Below are 14,711 nucleotides of genomic sequence, written 5' to 3' on the forward strand. Positions count from 1 at the left end.
ACCAATCACAGTAGTAACCAAGAAATCAAAATACTAAATAGCTAGTTTAGCTAATTACAAAATTTTCTAGCATAAATATTGTGTATAAAGTAAAAAGTTAAATACTGAACCTTGGAATAGCAGTTCAAGCACTTTAAAAATGTCTCAGAGTTTAGAAATTGGCAATTCAGCTTAAAAATGTCCATTTGACATGTTTTTGACTATACAGCAGCACTCTCTGAAACATGAACATTATAGATTGACTAGTTTCATCTGTTATCTCCCACCAATATATGACACACTATGTTCACAAACAGACTTGATGATGGTGATGGTGATAGGCTGGGATTTGGAAATAATTTTATTGAATGCTGTCTGAAAAAAAATGCCCTTATTTTGTACATACTGTTGGCATTTTCATAGATGAAACAAACACCTGCATGCACAAACAGTCCTAGCCCACAGAAATGCAAAGTTTATGAGTTTGGACATCTGTGTTTGCTAACAGTTGTCACCATAATTTAGAGAGTCTTGGAAAGTGAAGGGTTATGAAATTAATGTTGACACATATTTCTGAAGGTGAGTTTTTTTTCTGTAGACTGTCTGCTGTATGTCAGTGAATGTGTATATATTTTATTAAAATGTACAATATATTAAGGCATAAACTATTATAATTTAAACATGCATATTATTTTCTATTTGTACAGGTCTAAATTTAGGAAGACATTTAAATATTTATCTATCATACCTTCAATTATTTCACTTGCTGTATGTTAAGTAATTTTCCAAAGCAAGAAAACTTTTTCTGTCTCAGGATCAGAAAGGCAGCCACTAGCTCTGCAGTTATTTCTTTCTCTCAGTTGATACAATAAAGAATGCATATTTCTTCAAGGTCATAAAATGTTGTTCTATAAAATCCAGTGATTTCATTGGCAGGTTAATTGATTTCCAGAGGAGAATCAAGAAATGACCAACTCATTAACTAGCAGAGCTTAACAGCCAGAATCAACTGGTTTGGGCAGAGGAACAGAAAAAGTCACAGATGGAAAAATACAAAAAACAAGTAAACAGGAAATATTGCAGCCAACAGCTCCATTCATTGTTCAGTTTTCTCCAAGTTTTACTTTAAGGCGTTAAAGAAGGATTTTTAATCTCATCTCTTTTCATTTACAGTGGCAGGTAAAGCAAATATATGAAACGTTACATTGGTATGAGATCAGGTTGTTTTGTTTATTAAGTCAAAGTGAAATGTTGATTTACACTAAGAACATAAAAGCAAAGGGGAGATGATTACAGGTTTACTTTGGCTGCTCAGTTTCTAATAATCTTCTACATGTAATGAGACTGGGGAATGGAGAAACCTTTTCCTGACAATGCTGGCAGCAGAATAACTTCTACATGCTATTGATTTTTCTTCATTGATTGTAATCTTCCTCTTCCTAAGCGTCTGTCTTTGCTTCTCTGACATATTGAGCACTGAATAGTCCCTGAGTAATTCTTGAACAGTTTGGGATCATTTTTATTTTCACAGGACAGTTGAGACCAATGGAGTGATTTATGTGTACTTTGGAAGGCAAAACAAAACAGTACTTCTCTGTGAATAACTACGGACACAAAGATTATGGCTTTTTTTTAAAGCATCCCCCTCTTCCCTCCTGTCCAACCCCCCTTTACTTCCACACTCCAATAATTTCATAAGTATCTGCCAGATCATGTAGAGGAGAACACTAAAGCATAAATAGCTCTCGCAGCTGTGATTTCAGCCATGATTGATGATGAAATACCGCTGGAGAGATAGTAGGAAAATGAATATTTATTAATGATATAAAGTGCCTCTGGTTTAAAATCCAGAAAGATCCATCATTTTATATCCATGGGATGTATGCATTGAAAGCAGAATGTTCAATAAAAAGAGCCAAATACCTTAGTCAAAACATAAGTAATTCCAGTGGGCTGCTGATTGAATTCCTGTCTTAAAGTGAGCTAACCATAGTGGTTTTCATAAAGATTTTATTCCCACTTTAGCTGCCATTAAGATTACATGAATAGTAGATCATGTAGGCCTAGCCTAGAAAAAAATTGCAGAAGCAATAGTTTTAGCATATTATAAAAACACATAGCTATCCACAGCTATCATCCACATACTAACATGCTATTTACAATCATTTTCTGCAAAGGCTCTGCAATTGTTTGATGTGTAACAGTTGTCTTTTTCTGCCATGACTTCATTAGCTTTCATTTTATGAAGCTGATAGGTCAGATAACCTGTACCACACCGCTACAGGCAGCTTTGCATATTTTTTTTTTAATCACAGAAGAATTTTGCTCTGAATGATCCCAGTCTTTCAGAAGTTAAATAAGGCAATTTCTGGCTTATCTGATATGCAAAAGAGATTTTTTTAAAATTTTGTTTTGCAAAAGAAAAAAGCAATACAAAGCAATCCTCGTGTCTTTCTCTTTTTAATGCAGGCACGATTAGGAAGTATTGTCCTGTGTTGATTCTTTTTTCCCTCTGATGTTTTTGCAGTCTGTTATATGGGATGAGCCTGTTCAGACAGTAAAAAATGTAGCTGATGTGTTGACAGCAAAGGAGAAATTGACTGATGGAATTCAGCTGCATAATTTAACATACAGCTTTCAAGTCAGGCTGGAAGTTCCAGAATGTTAAACTTTGGCTAATGGATAATGCTGAGAAAGACAGGGTTCAGAGGAAGTCTAAAAATAGATCAAAAACATACTCATGACAAAAAATGCAAGAAAAAAATGTTTATTTACTTTGTTTGGGGAAAGGAAAAAGAAAGTAAAGTAAGCACATAATTGTTTCTGTTGGCACATGGACAGTCAGAAACAATGCACATGCTCTACACACAAGAGGAGGATCATTATGCTGAATTAAATTAACAGCAAACAATGGAGAGCAAGTCATCTCTCCCCTTGGGTCGCCACTGGCCTTGTAACACAGCTTCACCAGATCATTGCTCAGGTATTCAGGTTCATTGTTGTTTCACATGTTCACAGCCCTCAGTGTAAAGCCACCTGCCTTTGCATTTATTATTGTGCTACTTGGGCTGTACAGTTCCCTGAATAATGAGCCCAAAGGACAAAGGCAGGGACTGGGGCAAGAAGGTGGGAAAAGGAGAAAGAGCTTTGGTAGCTAAATCCCTGGACATGAGATGATGTCTCTTGCGCTCAGTGTAAGGATTAGCAGCTCCCACTGCCAAGACTTGCAAGGAAAGGTCTGGTGCACCTTTCTGGATCACAGGTGGAGGAAGAATGTGAAAGCCACAGTTTTTTAAAATAGATCTCTTATTTACTGATCTTTTTCCATATAGTCTCATTAAAAAAAACCAAACCAAACCAAACCAAACCAAACAAAAAAAAAAAAAAAAAACCCCAAACCAAAGCAAACCAAGCCAACCAAAAAAAAAAAAAAAAAGAAAAAAGGAGCTAAAAGAATAAATTGTTGCAGCATAAAGAATTATTGTAAAAGCAAATGAACCATTCACAGCTTTACTTGTCCTGAGTGCTGAGCAAGCATTTTGCCATTGCTGCTTTCCCAAGGTATTCCTTCTAGCTACAGTGTGCAGGGAAGGTTAGAAGTATATTTTCTGAAAAACACCCACTCCTATGTGAGATACAGAATTAAGTTAGCACTCATTTAGGGAAGAATAATGATGGTGATCTGTTTTCATGTAAGGACATCAGAACATTTCCTTCAGGCAAGTATACATATATTGCAGGTGAACCGAAAGACAAAAATTAACCAATATCATAATGACAAGGTTTCTGATTAATTATGTCTAATGTTGCTGCTGGGATTCAGATTATTCTTCAAACATCTGAGTCCCACTCTGTTTATATGGATATTTGCTGCCAGGTGAAATGCCCTAGAGTATACTTTGTGTTTTCCCACTGCTTGTCTCGATGGACATACATCCTTAGGCTGCTTTACTGGTTCTGGGTGCCCAGGTGGGGCCCTTAGAGGGAGATTCATCAGGTAGCACCAGGGGCATTTCTCCTTCTTGGGCTGGTGGTTGCAAGTTTCTACAGTTCTGTGTTGCCAGGTCAGGTATGTGAAGGGGTACGTGTACACACACAGGACTGGCCACACAGGCACCAGCACAGAGAACAAAGAAAACATCTGCCACATTCAGCACTTTTCTTAAAGTGCTTACACTAACACTTAATATGTATGTTACATATTAAGCTTTGAAGCCCAAATTTAGGTTTTTAAAGCGCACCATGACAATTTCTTTTCAGACCAAAAGTCCACTTCACTTGCCTCCCATACTTAGTCCTGTAGAAAATCCATCTCCCTTAGCATTCAAAATCCTCATGGGAGAATTTCAATGCCTGTTCCAACTTTGAAGGACTTTGGCACATATCCAAATATTCCATCAGTTTGAATCAAATTCAGCTTGCATCATTCAGCAGCTGTCTAACCCTGGAAGTACCTACAGTCACAAATGAGTCTTTCTGGTCAGCCAGAATTCTCTTCAGTTCCCTTATCAAATTGTAATTTGGAAAATGTGTCCCACCACTATTTGCATCTCAGCTGAGGAACTTGGGGAGCTTGTACAAAATGATTAAACTTGAAACAAGGAAACAGTTCCACGTCTGATTTTATAGTCATGTGTATCAGGCTGTTTTTTATTAGATGAGACATTGGTCTGGATCCTTGTGCATTTACGGATAAATGTGCAAGGAAGTGTAAATTCCTCAAGTTCTTCTAACTGTGCCCTCAAAATGAATAGACTAATTTGCTGCCCATTCAGACTTCAAACTCTTGCATTTTTGTTTGCAGACTTAAACAGGCAGGATGAGAAGAGATCCATTGTGCTCTCAGGGACAGATAATTATTTCCTGTCCACATATCCTTATAAGAGCAGATTCGTTTTTTGAAGAGACAAGAAGGGTATAGACACTTTTCCAGGCTGCACTCCTGCAGGAGGCTGGAACATACCTGCAGAGAGGCTGAAACTACTTACTGTCATAGATGGTTGGAAAGGTAACTGTTCAAGGCATTTCAGCATTTCCAGAAATATAACAGAAAGAGAGATGGGCAGTTGACCATAAGGGAAATGGATCCTCTAGAGGCTAAAGGTCTGCAGTGGAAAAGCGGAGTGCTAAACTATTTCTCAGCCTGAGCAAAAGATGTCTAGCTAACTTGGGATAATTTACTTTTTTATGTCTATATCTCCACACCTGCTAAGGCAACTGTAGTAAAAGTCAGAGAAAGAGAAGTATAGAGCAAATCCATTAGAATGCAAAGTCTAAAGATATTAATACTTTCAAAGCTCTAATAATGAAAATCTGGCAGATTTATTCCTTATGCTTACATATGAGTATGAAATATCAGATTCCAGAAATGAACTGGTTAATAATATCAAAAATAAAGCAAAGGAGAAGTGAAAATAATGAAGCTGGTTAAGATTCTGTTACTTCTCACAGGGGAAAAAAGGGCTTTATTGTGATTCAAGCAGAGCAGCCAGATTTCAAGCATTTGATACTAGCAGGTAATGGGAAATTACCCAGGTTTTTCCTCTCTTTCTGCTCCAGCATCTTAAATTGAGCACTCTACATAATTCTATTTCATGGGCTCTGACATTTGGTAAACAGGTTTAAAACTTTAAAAAGAAGGAAAAAAAACACATAAATTCCTTTTGTTTTGAGCTATTATAATTACAATTTTCTGAAAGCAATATCTGTATCCTGGGCTGAAGGTTTGTTACAATGGCATGTCACATCTGGATAGATCAACCATATAATATCGTTTGACTGGCAGCAGCACTGCCAGTTTGAGGAAAGGCACCTCTAACTGAGGCAGTAATTCCAAACACATTTCTTCTCCCAGTGTATTACATGTGCACCTCTGCCTCTTGGGCTCTATATAGCTCCTTTAGCTGGTGGGTTCATAAAAATCAGGCTTTAGTAAGGGAATATCCACACTGCTGCCAAGGTCTCCAGGAACAGAGCCTTTGTAGAGGTAGCTTATCTATCTTTAATCTAGATTTCTTGGCAAAATCCCTGGACTGAATGTATTAAAATAGTCAGGTTTGGGCAGACAGTATTAAAAACATCAGTAAAGTTGTGAAAACTCCCCTAACCAAAACATGCTTGTGGGGAGCTGTAGAATCTTCCCTTCATTCAGTGCATGAGGGTTAAATATTTACACTTCACCAGGAAAACAGTCTGATCTCATCAGTGCAGCTGCCTGTGTTTACCATGACCCTTTTCTCTAGCACGTTTCTTGCTGCACACTGGCTACCATCATTTGCTTTGAAGGCAGGTAGGGACCATTTTTGAGAACCACTCCTGAAAGGAACTACACAAATGTTTTTATAATTGTACTTTTTAAGGGGCAAGCTTTAAGCTGGTTTCACTTTTACTTGTGGAGTTGACACAGCACATTAATTCTAGATGCATGTTTTGTGCCATGGTAGCCAAAACAGGGGTTCCTGAAGCTACTAAAAGTGTATTGGAAAAAAAAAATACCCACAGTCTCTTGTTAAAGACACATTTAAACAATGATTTAAGTATTTCAAATTATTAATCTTCAAGATACCAATATAGCCTTAAAATTTAGGAAGTATATTCTGTGTTATTCCTTTATGTGCAAAACTGTTCAATCAGTTCTTCAATGCGGGGAGCAGAATGAAACAATAGAATTTAAGTGACGGAGACAAATTGCTAAGAGTAAACAGTCATGTTGAAAAGTCCTCACTAATCCAGATGATGACAGATAAGCCAGACCACTTGGTGTATGATGAATAAAGTCTGCATTCCAGCTCTTAATTAACACAGTGAAAACGCAGGAAAGGTTGACATCCACTTGGGGTAAGATTCATCTCATCTGACTTTAGACACCTACAAAGCAGACATCTCCATCTAAATGGCTGTCTAGACTCCTTCTTTAGCTGATGAAGAGGAATAAGAGGAATAGACACTTCCAGAGCTTTTTAATTTTTTTTTCCTTGTCATTTTGTCTCCTTTCCAACATAAAGATGAAATTAGCTGAGCTCTAGATGTGGCAATTTTTCTCAATCAGGTATGAAAGGAGTATATTCAGTGGCATCATTGATGCAAATGTCTGCACGGCAGGCATTTGTATTTAGCCAGATGAATCATAGTGACAGTCTGTATGATTTTAACTCTTCTCCATCCTTTCTGATATAAAATTATTTTTACTTGCATTGACACAAAATGAGAGAATTTCATTTCAGAAAGGCTTATGCATGGCTGTACACAAGGACCAAGGCAAGAAGCTGTGGAAATGGGAGGCACCTGCTGTATTCAGTGTTACAGAGTTTCTGCTTTGGAGATATAAAAAAAAGGGAAATTGCTACATTTTTTATCCTTCAGCTCTCCTAATCTATACTGCTAACAAATCAGATAGTTGCAGTAAGACAGAAATAAAATGTATGTACAACATATTCCCAATCAAATTTGGAAATCTTGACATTTAAGGAAATTACATTTCATTTCCGTGCCACTGTTTTAAAAGTGCAGGTGAAATTTCTCAGCTTTATTTTTAAATCAGAAGGCAAGACCTTACAAATATGTTTCAAACAACATTAGTTTTGCATTTAAATAATAAAAACTGATGAGTTAAGACAGCTAAAATAGCAGGATTCAGTGGTGAGCCCTCAAAATTAGTAAATGCTTGTGCTATAATTTCTAGATAAATCCTATTCCGACCAACATATATGTGCATCATAATAGCATCTTTATAATTTATCAGTATATTTTTTACTTTTTCTTTTTTTTTACAGTCTTTCTTTCCATCTCCTTCATGCATTTATACTATGGATTTTATGTTTCAAATACATTGATAAATCTGCAATTTGCTAATTTTAATGATCTGCCTGGGAAATTTTAAGTAAATATGTTCATAATTAATGAACATTTTCTGTAAATTTTAATTAAAGATTTGATGTCCAGGAGCTTCAAGTTTTTCCTAATGCCAGTGAGGCAGCATATACTCATCCCACTCTTTCTCTGCAGAGCTCACACCATGTGCCCCTGTGCCTCAAGGAACTGCCTGCAGTCATCAGCACAGCCCAGCTCAGAAAGCCCATTTTGGTATCTGACAGAATCCTCAGATTTAAATTTTTGACTGAAAGCATGGAATTTCCAGGACTTCACTTCTGGGTGTTGTTTGTGGCAGAGACTTATTTCTGCTCAGAAACTGAGATGAGTCTCTCCCTGTCCCTCAGATGAGCAGGGCCAAGCCAGAATGGTGCAGCTTTCTTCTCCCTGTGTGATAAGTACAGGTGGCTAATAGGAAGATGACAATTACAGCTGCCTTATGGACAGATATTTTATTTTAATGCTTGCAATGTGGTCAGATGCCATGGTATAAATAACAGCACGAACAAACAGCTAAAACAGCACTAATGACCTTGTGAGACAGTTTGCAAATTGAAAGGAATTTCAGCTTGCTCCTTATTCAGTCTTTTAAAGGAACTGCACTTACCTTCCTTCTGTGAGAGAAAGGAGACAGCAAGTGTGCTCTTTATAGGCACCAGGACCCTCATGGGATGTAGAAAATTATGCATAATGGAGCTGTCAAGAATCTTTCATATTTAGACAAGTAGTTGACGTATCTTTGGCTTTTTGCCAGATCTTAGGAATGCAATCATTTAGAAGGTGAAAAGTATGTGGGTTTTTTCTTCATATCCAATGGGTTTCCTTTTTTTTCAGCTGACCTTTGAATATTAAATCATCTGGGAAAAAATATTTCAACACAAGTAAGACCAAAACATCAAATAATTTTCCTTAGATAACATCTAGTAATTTTCTTTAGACAACATCTAATAAAACTGTACGCTCTGTTCTCCAAGCCAAATTTGAAAGCCATAGCAGAAAAAAAATGTGTCATGCTCTTTTTTTTCACCAATATGCTGCAGAAATGATTAATTTTTTCAGACTGTTTAGCTCTCAGTTTTAAAGAAAAATATTGCCAGCACTTTTCATATTGAGGGGCTGCAGGACAGCTCTGGGTCATCTTGCAGCCATATTGCTGAAGATTGATATTAATTGTCAGTCTGTTGCCCTGCTTGTGCTGCTCAGAGATGTCTGATGGCTGGAAGTTCATCGTGCAAATAGAACTACTAAAGAAATATCTTGATAACTGCAGAATATGATGTATTCTTATGAAGTCTGAAAATTCAAGGCATTTTCCTTGTGAGGGTGCAACAGCCAGCCTGTCATTATGACCTGATTGCATTCACAAAATGTTTCTGCCCTTGTCTCATTATTGGAGAACACTTTCTTGGCTCCACACAGTTCCCTTCCCCTGTCTAGCACCTTCAATGAGATCCAAATCTGGTGCAGGTACTCTAAAGCAGTCTGAAATACTCTTATCCTCCTTTCCAGTCTGTGTTAGTCTGTGGGGACAGCAGTGAGTGTGCTGTGGTCCAGTAGTCCTGGACTGTGCTAGAAGATAGTGTTTGTTCTCTGCCTCCCCTTTGAAATAAAGGAAAAGCACTGTAATCCTCATTCCCTTCTCAAATATACTGTTCAGGTTTCAGCCAGCAGCTCTGCCTCATGGCTGTTATCTAAAGAAAACAGATTTGGGATGGGCCTTACATGAACCTCTTCTATTTACAAACCAGATGCAAAAAAAGCCCTTGGTTTGGATCATTGCATGCTTATAATCACCACACACAGAGCTCATGGTAGCAACCTCTAAAGGACATTACTATACTTTAATTGATTGTCTTTGTGTGAATCACATCTGCCTATTACTAACTCGGCTTCATAACAGTATTTGTTTTCTACAAAAAGAAAGGAAGATGTCATGCCACACAATTACCCCTCAGATAAAACCTACACTTATGGTTCCATTGCTATCATCACTTCCTATTGAACTGTCCAGTCCTGCACAACTGGAACCAGAAAATAAGAGAGATCAATAGCACATAATATTATCTAAAATAAAAAATATTATGGTCAGTGTGATTCAAGATTTTGCCCAAGTTATTTAGGTTTTTCAGTAGGATATTTATGTTTTTGAATCTTTTACTATTTATATAAGAGTTTTTGATAGAGGGATTTTCCTATCAGTAAAATTATATAATACTTTCTCTATTTAATCCAAAAAGTAAATTTACAGTACTTCACTTAATTTAACTCCTTGAATGATCCTGTAAGGTTGGGACATGTTGTGCTACTGATTAATGTACTGCAGTTGGAGTGAGACCATTCCTGATACAGCTGAAAGGCTTGGTATGGACAAAATGGAAATTAGGACCCCATATTACTACTGCCACTGCTCACACCAGCAACTGAAAGAACACAATAGAAGAACAAATTTGGAAGCTGTTGCTTTAAGGTATCTGGAAATATTCCTCAAATGTGTTCTCTTCTGATGCTTCATTATACATAAGCAATTTAAATTGCTACTATTAAATTGCTACAATGTTATTCTCTGATCCTTGTCTTCCTTGTGCAGTTGCTATCCTTCCTCTGATAAGGAGGTATGTGTTATAATTCTGTTTAATATATTTGCATTCTTTATAGTTCATGGTTGGTAATTATAGTTTTCCTATTAATAGAGTTCTTTAGTCTTTCAAATATTATCTCATTGGATTCCAGTGAATCCTTTTAGGCATACTGAAACTTTCAGGCTTCTGTTACCTAATCTGTCTTCCTGGCTAGTTTTAAAGTACTCTTTTTTTTTTTTCCCCTCAATTTTTTTCTTTTCTGTATTTGTGGAGTAGTGAGGTATTTGAGATTGCACTTCCCCTAGGTAAGATACCATATCTAGCTATCAACTTTTGCTTAATGATTTGAGTATTCTACGTGCACAGCTTGTCAATACCTCATAGCTACAATTTCATATCACGTTTCTTTTTCCTTTGCCAGTCCCTCTTCTGTATAACTAAGAAACCAAAGAAATATGGGCAACTGGGGGTAAGTGTGTGAACTGTTTCAGGCTTTTCTGAAGGACTGTATGTACTGGTTGGAGGTCATTCACGTGGTCTGCAGCTGTATGATCTTGTGAGTTGAGACTATAGCAAGGCCTTCTTGAAACAGCTGCCACAAATAGATTGTTGGTACAACAAACTGAACAGACCTGCTCTTGTTCTGAGAGAAATAACCATTACAATTGGTGCTTTCTGGTCTGTAAACCTCTGGGAGCCAAGGACTTGCTTCTCAAGAGAATTCTCTAACTGTTACACCTGGGGGCTGTGTGTATGTCATGACATAAAACACAGTCTGAATTAATTATTTAGTATGGTGCAGCCCACTTTGACTTATAAGCTATAAAAAGCCCGCCCGAGAGAGAATTAATTATTGCTGGAAATAACATATAATTACAATATTGCAGGGAAAAGATAAGAATTAATGTGCCAGGTGTAAGTAGATTAGACCAGCTTGACAGAAATGAGCAACTAAAAAAGAATTTATAGATGAAAGCTTACAGCCTTGCATCCATAGTGACTGGAAAGCATTACCATGTGATGACTGCTCAGTGGCTTATGTGAAATGAGATATTGGCTTTAGACTCATTGCTCAGACAGGTCTCTATGTCACAAATCTGACAACAAAATGGAGTGAATTGAACATCTCATCAGAGAAACGAGGACAGAAAAAGCTCAGAGGCTAAATTAAACTTATTTACCTTCTTGAAATTATCTCCTTGGGCAGGAGTTGAGGAGTCATGTGGCAGAGAAGGACTTTGTGAGGATACACATTTCTCTTTGTGTTTCTGTCCTGACTAATGTCTTACCAATTTTCTTCTTAAGAAGGAACAGTTATAACCTGCTCTTTGACACCTAGGAGGTGTGTTAGGCCTTCTTTGAAGGCCAGTTTGTGAGAAGTGATCTTTGCCCACTGTGTGGAGCCTAATCAGGAGCACCAATACCCTGAATGAACATGGAAGACAACTGTACTGACTGCTTTCTTCTACCTGGGGTTACAAGATGGCTTCACTAAGTCACTACAGATAAGTCAGAACTACATGAAATCAAAATGTTGAAGAATTTAAAGAACTGTTGGAAAAGACAAAAGATGAGTGTTTCAATATAAACAGTCTATGGAATATTATGAAAAATAGCTATATCTCATCAGAAGGGGATTAACATCCCTCTAACTACGCCTTATTCCATCTGATGGGCGGAGGAATTTTTCAGAATTGTACATAATTTGTGTTCTTAAATTGTTCAACTCTTGGCAAAAAGTGAGTAGGCTATGCACCTGGGTCCATCCCCAGGATGAAATAAAATTAGAGAATTTTTTAAGGATCTTTCCTTATTTTCAACCCTAAAATACATGCAAACACGATTTTTTTTTTATTTTGGTGTAATAGTGCAATATTAGGCATGCGGTTACCTCAGCAGCTGGTCACAGTGGCTCCACCTTGCTTACAACTTGCCATCTTTTGCTGTACTAGCAATTGTGTCTGGGGATTATTTCAGCTTCTCTAAGCAATCATAGTTTTGTAGAAACTGCACTAAAGTTACCAAATGTCTAGATATTTTTTACTATTCTAATAATGTGTAGATAAATTTGAAGCTTAACCTTCATTTTTCAATAGAATTCTTTGGATCAAAATTGTTAAGAGTATTTCCAGGCCTGGCTAAAATAACTCACGCCCAAAACAAAAAAAAAAAAAAACCCACCAAAATGTTATTTGAAACATCCATGTATCCATGTCACTGTTGATAGTCATTGGTTCCCCTTACTTCAAAATGGCATATTAGTGGTTCAGGTAAAGTAGCATCATTCCATTTCATTTACAAAATTTTTCTGACTTTTATTCCATTTATGTGGAGCTAAAACTAAGAATTTTGGGAACATGATTCAGTAGAATAAAATGTGCTAGGTTTTTTGGTTTGTTTTTGGGATTTTGGGTTTTAGTTGTAATGAAAAGACTGTCTGGCCTTGTGCTTTTGAATATAATTCGTAGGCGTTTTGGGGATATGAGTGTAAAATCAGTTAGCCTGCTGATGTGAACTTACGTGAAGTGGACCTCTGGAGGTTTGCTAACTATTGCTTAATACTTAAATAAATAAAACACTAATATACAGATCTAATCTTTGGCTGATTGCCTCACAGAGATTGCTAGAAGTAAAACACTTTACAGCATGAATCGATCCATTGTTTTGATTTCAATTATATTGGGCCATGCATAATTATGATTGACTCTTGTGATTCACAAATTCACATAATGAAGAGTTTAGTATAGCAATAAAATCAATAGAGAGTAAAGCTTTGTCAATGTTATGAAAGACTTTACAATTACGATCACAAAAATATCTCAGAGAAGTTAATGTTTCAGTGCCCACATTAACATTCCCCAGTCACTGTTTCATTGGCATTAATTTTATAACAGAAAGAGACAAGAATATAAATAAGAAGAAAACCAATATACGTTCATGCTTACACCCACGTGGTAAGTGTTCTAATTGTCACTCATATAGAGATGATGAGTTAGTTTTAAAGTTTGCAACCACCCTGTTCCTCAGACCTGAAAGGGAAAATACCTGGAAACAAGCACAGAGAATCCACATGGACGATCATGGCTCCTCTGTGTTGCTTCAGTGGCTAAAACCACATTGATACTTGTCTTTCTTGGGTGACTGGGACACAACTGGGTGCCTGACTTTTCCCAAACATTTCCAATTCACAGTGCAAGAGTCAGGGAAGGACAGGGATGAGTCTCACTGGGTTTCTTCCAGGGGTTCTCATATTTGATAAGTTATAAGAATTCATTAATATGGATGTGGGTCGTTCTGTTGCTGCAATACTATAAACATGTGGCTTTACTAGAATAGTTGTAGAATGTCTAAATACCAGACAGTTTGGCTTTCCCATCTTTATTCCTTGCCTCATTTGGGTGTGAATTTTGCCTCTTTATATGTTTTGAAATAAAGGATATTTTGTTTTCTCAGTGCTTTTTGGTTCAAAAATGGACAATTAAAACCAAAACAAACAAACAGACAAACAAAAAATGTAGAAAAAGCCCTGTGTTTAAATATGCTTCACTAAAACAAGAACGCACCACTGGAGGCTTTCTGATCATCAGTTCCAGCCCCTGCTGCCACAGGCACAGACACACAATCCCTCCTATAAACTGATCAAGCTTCAGTTATTGCAGTTTGTCTCTGAAGTCCTCAGCCCATTGAGTCAAACAGGTCGGTTCTCTGTCTCGTCACTGTCAATATGTGACAAGGCTGTTTTCTGAAAGTTCTCAAAATAAAGGAAGTAGAGGAGGAGGGAAGGTAAAAGCACATTTTAAAATGGAAGATTGATTTTGCAGATTAGCACAATTCTGGGAAGTCGCAGGGAGGTTTCTTCCATAACCACAATTAGTTTTTTGGTAATCATATCAGAGTATTTGGGGATGGATTTTGTAATACATATTTTGGTGAATAATATTATGTTCTTTTCACAAAAATTGTCTAAGCAGAAGGTTAAAAATTATTAACTACTATAAAACAGATATAGTTTTGAAATTCTTTAATAATTGTCAGATGGATGTAGGACTAATCTTCAAAATCTGTGAGTTTCAAATTCTTATTGGGAAGTGATATAGGTGTATCTATGATTGCATTTATATGGTTAATTGCAGATATATTTAAAATGGAGTTTTGATCCCAACAATACTGAGCATCCTGTTGATTCCATTTTTACCCTGTTTTCACATTTCCCTGCTCATGTCCACTATGGGAGATGAGATATCAGTCTGTACAGATCTTGGATTTGTCCAAGTGAGACTGTTC

This window comes from Zonotrichia albicollis, chromosome 3, assembly GCF_047830755.1.
Source record: "Zonotrichia albicollis isolate bZonAlb1 chromosome 3, bZonAlb1.hap1, whole genome shotgun sequence".
Lineage (NCBI taxonomy): Eukaryota > Metazoa > Chordata > Aves > Passeriformes > Passerellidae > Zonotrichia > Zonotrichia albicollis.